At 39.2% G+C, this 16,824-nt stretch overlaps 1 protein-coding gene across 1 annotated transcript in view; it reads left to right on the plus strand.

The window, feature by feature from the left end:
* The window catches only part of nrg3b (neuregulin 3b), a 216,640-nt gene that overhangs the window by 83,074 nt on the left and 116,742 nt on the right, over positions 1-16,824 (plus strand). The window lies entirely within an intron of this gene.

The following is a 16,824-nucleotide window of genomic DNA, read 5'->3' on the forward strand; positions in this document are numbered from 1 at the left end:
TATACAGGTCATATACAGTATTTGCCTCAAAGCTTATCACATATTACACTATTACGCCTTAGCTTGCTTATATAGACCAAACTGTACTGTATGTGATAGGCCTCAGTCAACCATTATGGTACATAGTGCTGAAATTTACTGCCACTATTTTTTAGCTAAGCTAAAGTTGTTCAAAACATCTTATTAATAATAACTCAGAAGATATTGTTACCATGAGTTAAGATGACATGTAAATGATTAAAATCTCAACCAAAATTATGAGATATCTGGGATAAGAACCCACACACCTAAAGTGTCAAATCACTGTGCACAGTAATCTAAAGAAGAAACTGAAATGTACTGAAAAGATTAGGACCTGGATATATCCTGTACTTGTGCAGCAAGCCAGACAAGACTTTTAAGATTTGGGAGAATGAATACAATGCAGCCTCGGTGCAGATGTAGAGCACTTAGAACTGTGAACTTAGAATAAATTCTGAATAGTTTATAAAGGCACTGAAAGCATCCTGCCTCAGCACACTGTTAATTGGCTGAGACTGGGGCTGTTTTGATTGGAACCATTGCGCAGTCTGATTGCTGTCAACACAAACGAGCAAGTAATATGCTGTGTGTTGTTCTCGGTGAGACGGACACGCTACAGTGTTCTAACACACTGCAGTTAGATTGTTTTTCAAAAAGCATACTTACACCCAGTTTTTTCATATAAACACACCTCATTTATTTTTTCTTTTACGGTTCAGTAATCCTACCAACGCTATGCAGAACCCCCTTTACATGGTTTGACAAACCTTCCTTTGACTTACAGTTTTTATGTTGCATCCTTAGTACACTTCTGGTGCACAGGCAGCTAGTGATTGACAGTCTTTAGCATTGTATAAACACTGAAAGGACCGAACCTCCCAAGCAGAAAATTCTAATGCTTCCATCAACCCAGTCAGTCTGACCAGTTTGTTATTTATGTGTTTTGTGATGAAAGGTGTCAGTGGCTTTGGTGAAAATCCTCTACTAGCTCGTCTGTCTTACTTGCGTTTAGCTGTGGATGGCTGTCATAGTTTGAAGGCAGTATATATGTCTTTTAGGGTGACATGGGAGAAAATGTACATATCATTTGTTTTTGGTTTTTCAAGAAAGAAGCCTTCATACTGATATATGTGCAACAAATTGTGTGTAATACTACTGCTACTACTACTAATAATAATAATAATGACAATAATAAATACATAGGCTTGCTAGCTTAAGCACTGTGACACTTCGATAGGAGTCAAAGCCTACTAAGCCTGGGTAGTTTTCCCAAATTGACATTTTTACCGCTTGATTTGCTACAAGCGCTAAAAATGTCAATTTGGGAAAACTACCCAAAAAAAGACAAATGAAGCATGGGAATTACTGCAACTACCACCAGCAGTATTTATTGTTTGTTTGAGCCTGGGCAAGGCAGACAGTAGTGTTGCAATGTGGTGGCGTTTCATCCTCCTTTGTTACATGGCTGTGCCTTGAAAGGGATTTCTTTCTTTACTTTGCCACTGTTTTTACTCATAAATATTATTATTTTATTAGTAGTGTCACCCACAGTTAGTGTGTCTTTTATATTCTATCTGCTGCCAAAAAGTGTGGCCCAGTAAATAAAATATCAATGCAATATTTGAAACTGATTGCATGTAGTTGCTCCCAGCCAGTGCACACCCGTGTCTATTATCTTAACATGGCACAGTCGTACTTGACCTTTACATCTGCTGGAATGAAAATAGTAAACATGACTGGTAGAGTTTCTGGCAGAAGTTCCCAGTTTTTGCTTAAACACCCCACCTCCCCACCCACACGTCTGACAGGAATAAAGACTTCAGGCTGGTTGGGGTGTCACAGTGAAGCGGTCCTGTCAAGTCAAAGGCCACATTAACCATTAACTAAAATCAGCATCAGGCTTGACGGCTTATTTATGGAAGCTGTTATTTCTAAATGTGTCTTTTGCCACGAAAATTGCTGCAATTGGTCTGGAGGCACAAAGGAAGGCCCTACTTTATGTTGCATTCAGGCTGGTAATGTCAGCTGCTGTTGTGGTGTAACTGGATTAAGGTGCACTGCACATTTTGTCATTTCTTAAGCTGAGCTGCTTTCCTGTTTGTCAGTAGCGACAAAGTGAGATTCAGCTAGAGCATTTCCCTCAATAATGCAATGTTGGCATCATTTATTTGCTGGGATAATATTAATGTTAACAAAGAAAAATGCTTAATACGGTTTTTAAGAGCATTTTGATGTTACAGTCAATTTTGACTTATGTAATTGTTTATCGAAAGTTCAGTATGCCATTTTCCATTTTGTTCTTTGCTGTCCTTTTTCTGTATTTTCGTCTGTTGCATTCCTATTTCTCAGCTTATAAAAGTACTTGCAATTACAATAATGTAGAAATACAGCCCACTTTGTTGCGCATTGAGCATAAAGAATTTCATTTTTCCACAATTAGTTGATAAAAAAAAAAATTAATGGTTCTTTTGTTACTGAAGCATAATTTAGATTAACTCATACATTATAGTAATATAAGGATTTATTTATTATTATGATTAATTTTATAGTATATATATATGACTGTGCTATATTTTGCTGGTATGAATGTAGATGCTGGAATCCTGGAATGAAACAAATGTTGATTTGTACATTTCTGTTGCATTTTGCTAGGATAAACCATTTTCCTGTTACATGGTCACAGTTTAAGGTGACTGTGAGTGTCAGGAACAATTGTCACAGCAATCACTGCTATTTCCTGCACTGATTCATCCCTAGCCACTCTCTTGCAAAGCTCTGTTTGTTTGCTATTCAAAGCACTTTATCTTCTGCTTCAGCTAGGGAGTTTTCTGTTCTCAGCTTTGAGCAACTTGCCTTATATTCTGCTGCAAATGTGCCAAATTCAATGGAGAAAAAAAAGAAAGAAAAATGCAGGAAACCTAACAAGATTGCATACCCATGAAGCTTCGATTCTCTACCTTTTGTTTCCTCAAGAGAAAGCCTTTTTCTGTAATTTGATGACAGACATCCAGTCGTTAAAATATATTTGCCTGTGGCTTCCATTGAATGTGGCACATCAAGCGGAGGAAACGTTGTGTGGAGGAATGAGAGGACTGTTTGTATGTTTCCCCAAATGGCTCTAAGCAAAACTTCTTTGATGAATGTCTGTTAGGGAATGATATGCACCAAAGAGAACCACTTTCTGAAAGCAACCATCATTCACGTACAAATTTCTTTTGTTGGTCAGGTTTAATGTTTTGATACGTCGCTTGATGGGGACCATAGAGTGGAAGGGAGAAGAATATTTTGGGGAAGCGATTTGTTTTACAGGGATTTTTAACAGTTCCTATGTGGCAGGTGAAAGCATCTCCATTGATCATTGGATGCTTTCATGCTGCATGTCTAGCATAAAAATGGAAAGAATAAATCCCCATGTTAGCCATGCTGAAACCATCCAATTAAGAGACATTTTTGACAATGTGTGCGTCTCCAACAGCCGTTCTTTATCTTAGAGAAAAAAGCCGCTAGACCTTCAGCTACCAAGCTATTTTTTAAAGCACACACACATATACATACACACCCTGTTTCTGTCTTTCTCTTCCACATACACATAAATACAAATAATTGTAGCAGGTGGTGAGGTGTTAAACAGGCCATGATTTGGCTTGAATTAGATGGCAGGCACTCCCTGAAGGCCGGGGGGGGCTAAACAGGATTTCACTGATCCACTGTCAGGGCCAGCACTGCCAGTCCCACTGCATACCCACCACATTCCCAGTGCCAGTCTGGCTTCTCTATTCAGTTAGAGATACCACACAGTATGCATTTGGCAGCTTTTCCTCGAAGTAGTGCCTTTAGGTACATATGCACGAATAAAGTGGTGAGTATTACCTTAAAATGTCTCACAATCTTGTAGCCAATCATCTCCTCCCACATATCTTTTTGCTATATCATTTTAAAACGGTCACATTATCAGTGTTTTGTCAATGTTTTCTCCTTTTTTGTCAAGTAGTACTGATAACAAGTTGCCTCCTGAGGGAGGCCAGGCCAGATCCTTTGCCTTGTTTCCGCCTGTGTCACCCTGATTGGATCAGAGCTGTGTCTTTCTGCTGTGAGTGAGCAGTCTGAAAGGCATGTAATCCTGTTCCCAATGCTCCATTGAGAGCAGCAGGCATTTGCGAGTGAGGGTTTTTCTGCTTTTTTTTCTACCTGTGTTTATTTTTGTTGAGCTTTGGGGCGATAATGCCAGGGAAAATTTCCTGACACTATTTTTCTTTGTGTGTGTGTGTGTGTGTGTGTGTGTGTGTGTGTGTGTGTGTGTGTGTGTGTGTGTGTGTGGTCCTGGGGTTCAAGAATTACTCATGTAGTGGGGACCTGAATGTGTTTATGGCCACTTAATAGGGACATGTCTTCTTGTGGGGACAAAAAGCACATAACTTAAATAATTAAAGTCTAAGGTCAACACAGTTTTAAAGGTTAGAATAAGGTTAGCTTGAGGTGAAGTTTAGGGTTAGGCAAGTAGCAATTAGGGTTGAGGTTATAGTAAGTAAGTCAGTGTGTTGGCCTCATCAGTCATGGATACACTGCTTGTGAGAGAGAGAGAGAGAGAGAGTGAGTGAGAGAGGGAGAAAGACGCCTCAAAGATATGGATGGCTGTTTCAGGCAGAATGTGGTAACAGGGGAAAACGGCCTCAATTAAAGAAAAACGAGACTCATCTGGGCTTTTCTTTGTCCATGAGCCACACAGTTAGAGGGATTTATAATTAGGATTAACTGATGTCCCCTGGTGAGTTTTTCCAAGCTAGTTATCATTAATGTAATCCAATTAGTTCCAATTCATTGTATTGACAGATCTATTTCTGAAGGATTCATTTGCAGGTGTGGTCTTATATATGTCGCTAATTTCACATACCTAGCTCACCAATAATAATAATAATCATGCACTTCTTTATGTTTATATCGAGGTTAGGATTCTTTGGGAAATATAACTCGATGTTAGGTTTTTTCATGAATGCCCAATATTCCACTGTAATAAATAGGTATTTTTGTTAACTATACGTTGCAAACCTTTGCCTATTTAATGACCACTTTACTGGACAAAAAACATGTTTTTTTTGATCAAGGTGCAGGGGCCAATCTTCCACATCAAACAACATAGTATGTTCTTTTTAATCATCTCTAAAAGAAACTCATCAAAGTGTTTCCTGACTTATCTCTTTGGGTTCAAATACGTACTTGACGAACCATATTCGTTATTGGATGATTACTCTCATGGTCTGGCAAGTGCTGATAGTTGGTAGGAAACAGAAAACGGACAGCACTCTCTATCAAGTCTAACGTTTTGCTGACAGATCCATTCACCTGACCGCTTCGCTTTATGGCTTTGTCAGGTGAACTTACGTTTTTTTTCCCCGAAACATCTGACGCTGTCATTTTTCCTGAGAGAGCGATCAAGGGACATGAGAACATGAAGGGCCTCTGTGGCTGTTTTTCCAAACTTACTTACAGCAGTAGTCAAAATGGAGCACATGCTTTCACAGCGCAAGTGACTTGATATGCATTCAATTGAAATGCCCCTTCCATCCACGCATTGATGAAAAGGGAATTGATCAGCTCAAAGGGAAGACTTTTGGACAGCATACTAGCTGCTCTGTATGAGATAGGAGTTGAGTTGCATCATTATAGCCATAGCTCTCGAGTTAATACTCAACTCTCACTGCACCGAACAGTTCCCCAAGGGCAGAATCAAAACTGCCAGCAGGCCTCATCATTTTTTCAGTTTTATATGAATGCTAGTTGATGTTGTGTTGATGTTGTGTGATGGCTAAATGTGGTAGTAAGAAAACAAGTTTGAAAATGGCATATAATGACCATCATTATCTGTAGACTGCTGTTTTACATTTTGCAACAAAATGACATACAGTAATTTTTGCTAATTGATTTGTAAGCCATATATAGGCCGGAAACCTGTTCAACTGCCAAATACAAATCAGCAACCCAGTGTAGTTAAGCAGATAGACATAGTCGAGACAAACTCCTGAGTTTTAAACAGAGCATCAGAATGGAGAAGAAAGGTAATTTAAGTGATGTTGGTGCCTAGACAGACTAGTCGGACTATTTCAGAAACTGCTGATCTACTGAGATTTATTCATGCAGCCATCTCTAGAGTTTACAGACAATGGTCCAGAACAGAGAAAATATCCAATGAGCAGCATTTCTCTGGTTAAAATCCCTTGTTGATACCAGAGATCAGAGGAGAATGGCCAGATTGCTTTAAAATGAGGCAAAAGTACCCCAAATAACCACTTGTTACAACTTAGGTATGCAGGAGAGCATTTCTGACCACACAACGTGTATAATCTTGAACCAGATGGCCTACAACAGCAGAAGATCACCTGCAGTGCTACTCCTGCTAGCTAAGAACAGGAAAGTCAGACTACAGTTTGCATGGATGGAAAAGCTTGCCTGATGTGATGCGTCTCAAATTCTGCTGTGTTATTTGGATGGTAGCATGAGAATCCTGTCTTGTGTCAAATGTTCAGGTTTGGCACTGTAGGTGTGATGGTGTGGATTTGGCACACTTTGGGTCTATTAGCACCAACTGAGCATAATTTAAATGCCACACCCTAGCCGAGTATTATTGCTGGCAATGTCCATCCCTTTATGACCACAGTGGACCATCGTATGATGGCTGCTTCCAGCAGGGTAATCCACAATGCCCCAGACCACAAATGATTTCAAACTGGTTTCTTGAACATGGCTTTAAGTTTGCTGTACTCAAATGACCTCGACAGCCACCAGCTCTAAACCTAATAGAGCACCTTTGGGATGTGGTGGAACAGGAAAATTACATCATAATGTGCAACCAACAAGTTACTATAGTTATTATAATGCTTTCTCTCGTATTTCGAGCTCAAACACTGGCGATATAAGCTCATACCTGTAAGATTTTTTTTTCTGACTGTGCTTTTTTTTTGTTGTTGTTGTTGTTGTTCATTGTATGTCCAGCTAGTTGAGGAATACAAAAGTGGAACGGTCACTCAGGCATGAGTAAAGTGGCTTTGTGTGATTTTCAGATTTTGATGGTAGTTGTCACAGTGCTCTCCCACGATATAATGACAATACAACAAAATATGGGTGTGGCATACGCAGTGGCCTATTGACCTGCAGACAGGCAGCTGTTTCCAAAAACTGTGGACAAACCTGACATCAAAATTACAGTGCGCTGCTGCGTCGCCAGTGCCACATCCCCTACTGCACCTCTCCTCCTACTAGATCTCACAGCAAATGACTGAAATAACAGGGACAGGGGAAAAAAAGCTGAAAAATATTGCTTTTCAGTGTGTCTACACAAACAAAGAAGCCTGTGAATCAGATTTTACACAGCAACTCAAACAACCTTTCCAAGTCACAGTTTATGTGTCAAAGAAGTTACTATGCTCATATTTCCACTCTTCAAATTGTATAGTGGTACTGTGTTTGTTTTTCATATCAACAGAATCACCAGTCGAGAGAGTACTAATCACATCTTCCTTTGAGTAAGCCTAAGTCCCCAACCACATCTAAGTCCATTTTTACACAGGCTCCTCTAATCCTTCCCCCTTTTGATGTTTCCTGCTGTTTGTTAAAAATCAATAAAATAAACAGAAAAATGCTCTTCTCCACCTTCATCTTAGCTACTTTGAGCAGACCAAAGCCACCAAAAGTAACTAGTAGCCATCCTATTAATCTCAAGAGTCACAAAAAGTGAAATGTGTATCAGTGGGCACTAAGACCAGCCCCCCTGCTATGCTCATGTATGCCCTCAGCAGCTCCATATGCCAAGAGAGATGCCAAGGGAGTGGACAGACAAGCTCAGTGACTGCCAATCTGCAGATGCAGGAGCTGTCTGCTCATGCATATTAAACCCACACCACCTGCTCGTCGTACATCACACCCTGCGTTCTTAGTCCCAGGAATTTTAATCAACTGCACTGACAGGAAGCCACACTCTGGTCTGTGTAGGTGAATCATTTAATTCCTCTTCTCTTACTCGTATTCCAGCAGTGATGAGGATGCATGTTGATGTTAGATATTTTTAACTTCACAGAGTTCCCTTGAGGAGCTTGATTGGCAAGGAAAGAGTGCAGTATGGTGATGAGGCCAAGGAGAATTTTTAAATGGCGTCTGGTTGTTTTTCTTATCATATTCTCATGCTTTGCATACAGCCCCTCCTTTCATGTTGCCCTCTCAGGTGTGAATAATTGCTTGCATCTTGTTGGATTAACCATAAATAGAGAGGAGGCAAAGAGAGGGGAAGAACACAGTATTTTGAGTTATTTTCAAAGCAATGTGCTTTTTGGGCACACAGAGAGCACAGTGGATACTGATGAAGAAAAAAAAAACACACACACACATATATATATATGTATGTATGTATTTTTGCAGAGCATTATCCTAAAAATGTGTAGTGATCATAATGCTGATAACATTTCTTCAGTTCATAAAAATCTGCATTTTTTTGCTTCAGTCATCACGTCAGTGAAGATGTTACAGTAAGCCGATGAAGACACAATTAGGTACTTGTCCGACTGCACCTCTTAGTCTGTGCCAGTTTCTGCTGGCACAGCATAATCCTCTAGAACCCCCAGGATTAAATTTTTATGGTATCTTTTTAAATATAGTCTTTAAAAAAAAAGGCAGATGGAGATAGACATTGCCAAGACAGGACGTAGTGTGGTAACAGTTAACTGCACATTAAGACACAAGCCAAATATTCTGCTTTTAATAAATGTTTTTTTTAGCATTGCTAATGAATTGTCGTGGAAAAACAAAAGGACTTCTCATGGAAATAAATTAAAAAACCTATTGATGGGCATGTAATGTGCAAAATTACACACATGGCGACTGCAGATATTAATTAGATGTCTTTATTTGTAACTTTTGACTAACACTGGTAATTGCCAAATTAAACCTGTGCTATTCAGAGTTAAGGGTTGTTTTTTCTTAACTTTTAGTTATGAATAGGCCACACCAGGTAATACCTAAGCTCATTTTTAAACATGAATATATATCTAATTTTCTTTCAAGACTGCGTTCGCGGCTTCTCGCACATTTGTTTGTTTTCCATTGCTTTCTCAGCCTAATTCATGATGTTCTATGTGTAAAAAAATGAATATTAATTACTTAATCCTTCCTCAAGCAATACCACAATTATGTATCTTGACTCCAGCAAGCTTTGATTTCTGGGTCACTTTTTGTGGTCCTTTCCTGGAATCCAAGTTTAATCTTAATGTTATTGCTGTGGCAAAAGCCCTAAGGAGTTCGCCCTCATTAAATATGCATTTGAAATATTCAGATCTGTTTCCCCAGCTGCTGTTTTTCCTCTGTAAATAATGGAAATAATGACATGTTAATGATTAGTACATCATCCACAACTCAAGGTAGAGGCACATATCCATTTTTCTGTGTGTTCATGGACCTACTGGACATACTGCTTTTACAGTTCAGATGGAGTTCGTCTCCATCTATTTTCTGTCTCAAAATAAAGAAATATGGCTAAAAACATTAGAATAAAGTACCAGCTACAGTATAGCAAATTGCATGTTTGCTTCATTCCATGAGATCATAAGCAGTAAGATTATTTTGTCCCTCCTGGTGGTATATTATGTTAATTACACCCCAAATTACAATCAATGAATCAGGATAAATTATCTGTCTCTTTCCATATTACTGCATATGGGTTGTGAAGACAAATTAGCTCAGGAGGAATTGCATCTAATAATATTGTTATGTGTTTGAGTATTCTTATAAACATCATTACTAATTCCAGTCTTAAATGGGGAGTCGGTTATATCTGGCAGATTACATTCAGAAACAATAAGAACTGCAGGTCTAAAGAAGTGAAATCATGTATTCACATCCTCTGGTTTGTATTGAGGCTTCATAACCACCACTGAGTGAGAGAACTGTGCAACTGAGGTGGCAAATTATCTTTTAAGCCAATTAAGGCCTTGGGCGACGTAGCCAGGGTTTCTGAAACTGATAAAAGCCTGTTAATTTCAGATAGATTCTGAGACACCCTTCTACTTTAACTTGGATTTTGTCACACATACTTTTATGAGATTGCATACTTTACATGCCGGTCCTGGCTGCGCTAATGTTTGCACATCCTCGTCTGCTGGAGATGTTGCTTATGTCTGACAGTGCAGACACGTTCAACTCCAGCAGAGCTTCAGTACACATCAGACAACAAGCAAGGGTCGAGCGCGGTATAGGCAATTTGGACTTTCAGGTTCAATCTCCTGGATGCAAAATACTTGCACTTTGCTGCGTGTGGTGTGGAGTGAATTTTTAACATCACTTTATGACTTGTTTGGAGCTGGTTTGGGAGAAAGATGGCTTTGAAACTGCAGGGGCTGAGTTGTTGTGTGTGTTTTGTGTGGTCATCTGCGGTTTAATCAAGCTTCCTGTGACACAGGGTCAGAAGATAATATAGATTATTAAAGCTTTTCATTAGGGGCTGAATTGCTCCCTTGAGGTTTAATGCATGTGTGATGTTTTCTGGAGTCTACTTTATTAACCTGCTGCTTTGGGCCTGGCACACTTTCAAAAGCCTTTTTAGTTCTTCAAGAAATGATGCTACTACATGTAGATAATGACTAGACTAAAAAATGTCTCAGTGGCCAGAAAATAAAGGAATATTTGATGTATATAAGTGGATTTTTCTATTACATTATGAAACAAATACTGCACACTGTTTATAGTGGTTCACAGCTTTGGGACTTTAAGGTCAGTTCACGTTGGACTAGAATGAAGGGCGGCCTGAGTACCTGTGACAAATGGTCCACCAAGTGCCTGTCACTGGGCTGTCATGGTAACCGAGGCCCTGTGCTCTTTAACCCTGCTTACACATAGTGACCGCCACCTTTAACCAACTGTCCCGGGGGTCAACTACTGTTTGTTTTCTGTCATGTTGGCAACAGAAGGTCTCCTAAGGCTTGTAATCTTATGATCATGCATGACATAGTTCAGTATGTATGTGCATTTGTCTGTGTACGAGTGTGACCTCTGCTGTCTCTCTGACCTGTAGCTGAGTATGTGTTCATCAGGGCTTTTTTATGACAAAAATAAATGGCTAAAGTTTGTGCTTTTCATCATCCTGCAGTATTCACTGTCCATGCATATATTAGGCTTATGTAACAAACAGTATATAGCATATTTTGTATCATATGTTGCAGATGGAATAAATTACTTTGGGGAGAGTTAATAAATCCAAGAAGAAAAAAAACAACTCTGTGTCTCACAGTGCTTGAAAACAAAACTGACTTACTCTGTTTTGCATAATGGGTCTCATTTCACAAGGGTGACTGTCAGTGTCCACAGCCTCCTCCTCAGTAAGCAAGCAAGGCCCAGGGCAACCTTGCTCATCTCGGACACCTGCACGGGACATCACAAGAGCGAATGATGGCTCAGGTCTGGCAGCTTTATCCACAGATTGTCTTTCTCAAGCTTCTGGTAGCAGGCAAAAACCCTACACTACTTATTAATCAATAACAACTGACAGGAATGTTTAATTTCTCTACCAACGCTATGTTTATTCAAATCAATATTTTTCACCTGCTTATTCAAGCTCAGACGTGCATACAGCACATCATCATTGGAATCTAAATAAAACACAACAATTGAAAATCATTTTTGATTAACTGCCTTTATCCACCCACCACAAAAGACTTGCACAAAGAAGGAAATCTCCCTTCATATTTCCATTCATATTATATACATTTGCAAAAGTTTTGAAGCGTTGTTTAATGTAGTTGGTTTATCTATTTTTCATACTTATTGTGTTCCTTGAATCTTGAGATAAGCATAAGCTACTGGGCTTTGAATGTATCCCATGAGGTAAAGCAGTGCAATCACCCTTGAATTAATCCAGAAATTATTTTTTCTGCTTCAAAGTTTAAAGTGCCGCTTCCGAGGGAAAAAATCCAAGCACCAAACCATTATGATAGATGGCATTGTCAGAGCCATTGTGCTGTCCATACACACTGCACTCTACTGTATACAGTCTTGAATATGGTTCTGTCCAAAAGGCAGCAGTGCATGATGGGTAGGCAATCAGCAGGCCCCCTTAAGACTTTCCCTTTACGTTGTAAGGCCCTCTTTGATGTGTGCTGCAGTAAACACAGCTGGTTCTCTCCCAACCACAGTCTCCTGAGGGATGAGACTCAGCACAAGAACACTAATGAGCGCATTAGAAGGAAGCCATAGAAGGAAAATGCTACAGTTGTAAATAGAATTGTCTCTTCTGTTGTATATAACAAAGATGCTGTCTATACTATGAGACGTGCTGGTGTTTATGCATTCCACTGTACTGTGTGTATAAGTCTCGCATATGTCTACAGAGTATATACTAAATATGGAGACCAGAACAGTGCAATTCCTTTTTAAAATTGATGATGCCACGATGTGGATTTGAAGCTAAGCTGCAAAAATCAAAATATATAACCACAGCTTTCAGCTGCACTATAATTAACAGTTGAGGGGATTCAAGCATTGGAACTAAAAAATGACACATGGCACTGTGAAACTGAAGTGACATATGCCACCGACAATAACAGCAGCAAACCATTACAAATGAATCATTCTCCAGTTATTCCATTTAAGATAATTATAGGGCATTGAAAAGTGATGCAGAACAATTCTACCTGCCTGAAAAAAACGGTGTTAGAGCTCATTCTTCACGGGCAGGTCAAATTTTCATATGTCAAGGTGAGTGCACTGGTTAAGAATGATGCTTATGTTATGGAACATTATTTTATACTTACTATGAAAGGGTAAAGGCAAACAATGTAGATGTTAGTTACCCCCAGAAAGCTTTTTTATAGTCATGAGAAGTTAAGCACGCAATCTAATTCAGTAGCTACTAGAATCACCTTTTGCTCGAAATAATTGTTTTCTGCATGACTTTATCAGCTTGTATATCCTTGTAGAGGAGTTTTGAACCATTCTTCAACAATATTCCTTCAGGTTCCACCGCAGCATCTATTCGAGGTCTGGACTGGACTGGGTCATTGCGACACCTAGATTTTTTTTCAGCCATTCTGCTACGTCATTGACCTGCTGCATGACCTAATTTGCTTTAGCTCTTGGACAGATGGCCTCATGCTTCACTGTAGCATACTTTGGTATAAAGAGTCCATGGTCAACTCTATGACTAGAACATGTCCAGGTCTTGTGCCTGCAAAACCAGCCCCAGTCATCATCTCTACACTTCTGTGCTTGACAGTTGGTCTGAGGTGTTTGTGCTGATATGCTGTGATGGGTTTGTGATGGCCAGACATCTTCACTTTGATTCTTGTCTTTCCAAATAATATTATTCCAGAAGTCTCGTGGTTTGTTTTGATGCAACGTTGGACACCTTAGCTATGCTGCCATAATCTTTTTAGAAAGAAGAGGCTTTCTCCTGACAAGCCATAGTTCTTCAGTACGTTTCTAATTATACTGTAATGAACCATTTAATATGCTAACTGAGGCAGTTTTTGCAGTTACTCTGAGCATTGCATGGTCTGACTTTTAGGGTAAATTTGCTGGGAAGACTGTTGCATTGTGTTGACACGTACCTGAATGCTTCTGACCAGCAAGCTGCCAAAATCTTTGCTTTTATAGAGGTAGTCACACTCGCTGATGATCCAAAAAATGAAGTGCATTAGATTAGCTGTGCCTGGCTGCTACTTACCCTCTTAATTGCTATGGAAGCAGTAAGGGTATACTTAGTTTTGCACAGGACTGCAGAAATCCCTGAGACCCCCCTTCTCACACCAATGTGGATGCTACAACGTGTAGCATATAATCTGAAGGCCCGAGTTTATAACACCAACTTTCCATTTTACTACATCTAAAGTCATGATGTGTCTGAATTGCACAGTTTAAATGTTAGCTCCAGAGACTTTGCTTTTGTTATTGAAGTGGAGTTGCTTTACATTTATTTTAGAGCAGCATACCTTTACATTCCTGGCATGTTTTCTAATATGAAGAACGATTATGTGCAAATTCTTAAACTTACTGAAGTTATGCACTTCAACTTAATTGTACTGAGGGAGAGAAAAAGCACTAGCCTTGGTATTCTTCCCAGATAACTCTGATCTTTCAAGCATCATTTGAATCTGTGATCCCCAGCCAGTAGATTCCTTGAAAGTTACCAAGGGATTGAGCAATCTGGATTGCCTATGTGCAACGGGGAGAGTGAGAGACGTGAAAATGATTTCAAAGAGTCCAGGATGAATCATGCTCCCACTGCAGCTGCCATTTATTAGCACATTTTCCACCATGGTTTTTACAGCTACCTAGCATACATAGGTTCATAGAGTTTGCTAGAGGCTTTCTTTGCAGGGGGGTTATTTTGTAAAATGCTTCATTAAAAGTGTTGATAAATGAACATCATACTAACTTGTGTGGTTGTCATAATTAGTCATGACATTAAATCTTAATAAAAACTAAAAGCAAGGGACACCTCATTTATCAGCTGTTACCTCTATAATGAAGATGAAGATTAATTTGAAAAAAAGTGTGATACGCTCCTACTACTGGTTTGATATGAAAAATGTCCTTAACTCATTAAAGTACTTGTACCAGCCTCAGAATTTACACAGACTTTTTCAGGGTTAATCCTTTGAATGTCAAGGAATGGCAACGCAGTAAACATAACATCCAAAAAATCAAACACAGCTTATCACTTTCTTGTTTTGATAACAAGAAACCCTCTAATCCCTTTATTAACTTGCTCTTGTTTCCAGCTTGACATGTGCTCATTCAAAAGTCCCTGAGTTGTGCTTGCTATGCTGCAGATTTTTTTTAAACCAATTCTTGCCTGTCAAGGATGATGAAATGGAAACCCATAAGAAATTGACAGCGTGTACCGCTCAAGGACGAACATATCTGAAGATGACTTGTTTCCTGATTTGGACAAGGGGGCTAAGAGAGTAGATGTAATCCTTAAAGACTTTAACAAAAAAAACCTATGTGCTTGTTTGTTTGTTTTTTGTTAGGCAGTTGTAGATTGACGGGTGAGACATTTTTCATTGTATTTTAAAGAAACGGACGACGTGTTGAAATGCTTGCGTTCACTGATGCATCTTATAGGTTTGGATGAATCACTGCAGCCCACACAAAATTTTGAAAATCAGCTATTATGGAAATCTTTTTGCCATAATATGTTTAATTTTAGGAGCTTATGTCAGCCTCTCCCCTTCTGGGTGTGAAACTGGCACATTGTCTGTCTGAAAAATTGAAATAGTATACAGAAGGTGCTGTTGGACTGTGCTGTTGAGAGCTTTTTCTCTTGGAGGATAAATAAAATATATATGTATGTGTGTATATATATTATATATATAAGAATTTAATTCAATTCAATTCAATTTTATTTATTAGCGCCACAAATCACAAGAGTAGCCACCTCAAGGCACTTTATATTGTAAGGTGGACCCTACAATAATACATAAAGAGAAAACCCAACGATCAAATGAGCCCCTATGAGCAAGCACTTTGGCGACAAAAAGAGATTAATAACAAGTATGATTCGATGCAGAGAGGTCCATTAACACAAAGTGAGTGAAAAAGGTGACTAAAAAGGAAAAACTCAATGCATCATGGGAATCCCCCTGCAGCCTATGCCCATGGCAGCATAAAGGGAGGATTCAGGGTCACCTGGTCCAGCCCTAACTATATGCTTTAGCAAAAATGAAAGTTTTAAGCCTAATGTTAAAAATAGAGATAGTGTCTGTCTCCCAAATCCAAACTGGAAGCTGGAAGCAGTGCTATGTTTGAGCCACTTCTCATGCAGGAAATGATAAACTAATGATATATCAGGAAAAGCTTGCTGTAGAGACTGCTTCACATAAAATACAATGGCAACTTTGAAGAATAAAGTTTTTGAATTTTTTTCCAGCACAGATCGGATTCCTTGTGTTGCAGGTACTTGGAGGTGTTTGGTGTCTGGATGACCTTGGCTTTCTAATGTAAATATATCAACGGTTAGCCTTACAGCACAAAATCAATTTCCTCTTTAGCTGGAACCCTCTGCCTCACATGCTTAGAGCTGAACCACTGACCTGGCATAGTGGGTGTTGTCTTTGAATATCAATTGTGGTACTTCTCACGTGTATTCACTGTCTGCTACTTTCCAGGAGGCTTTAAAAGCTGTGACAATTATTGCGAGGGATGTGCATACCACAGGGGGACGTTGTGTTCTATTTTCTATTAATAAAGTTACATCTTTGAATAGATAACCTTTTAATGCTTCACTCTGGGAGTTTGTGGAATTAATAATACACCATATAATCCCTGTGTCTTTTAAAGGCTAGAGAGTGAAAGAGTCAGCTTTGGTTTGAGGCCTACTTTTGTAGAGTAAAAAAAAATGTTCATGTTTTACTTTTCTACTGTGTTTGTGTCTACCTTAGAAGATACCAGTGGTATTTTTTTTTACTACTAAAGAGTTTACATTTAAACTGCCACAATAAGTAGTTTAAATAATGTCTTCCAAAGTTTTTACTCTGACATAGAAGAGTCTCGGGTAGCCTCAGGAGCAACACATATCTCCTTGTGTTCTCTCTGATCTCTCATCAGCTCTTGGGCCTTACATCAAGAGCCCCAGATTTATCAATCAATAGCCATAAACAAAACATCGATTGAACTGGACACTGGGGCACAACAAACAGATTATCAAGTTTTTAGCCCCCCGTGTGCGCATGGTGACTAGAGGCACAGCTGTAATGTAATGCCACTTGCCAGCCAAAGCGTGCTGCACAGCGTACAGAGGATCAGGCATGAAAGATGTGGGAGCTTCAT

Source organism: Neolamprologus multifasciatus, chromosome 8 (genome assembly GCF_963576455.1).
Source record: "Neolamprologus multifasciatus chromosome 8, fNeoMul1.2, whole genome shotgun sequence".
NCBI classification, from domain to species: domain Eukaryota; kingdom Metazoa; phylum Chordata; class Actinopteri; order Cichliformes; family Cichlidae; genus Neolamprologus; species Neolamprologus multifasciatus.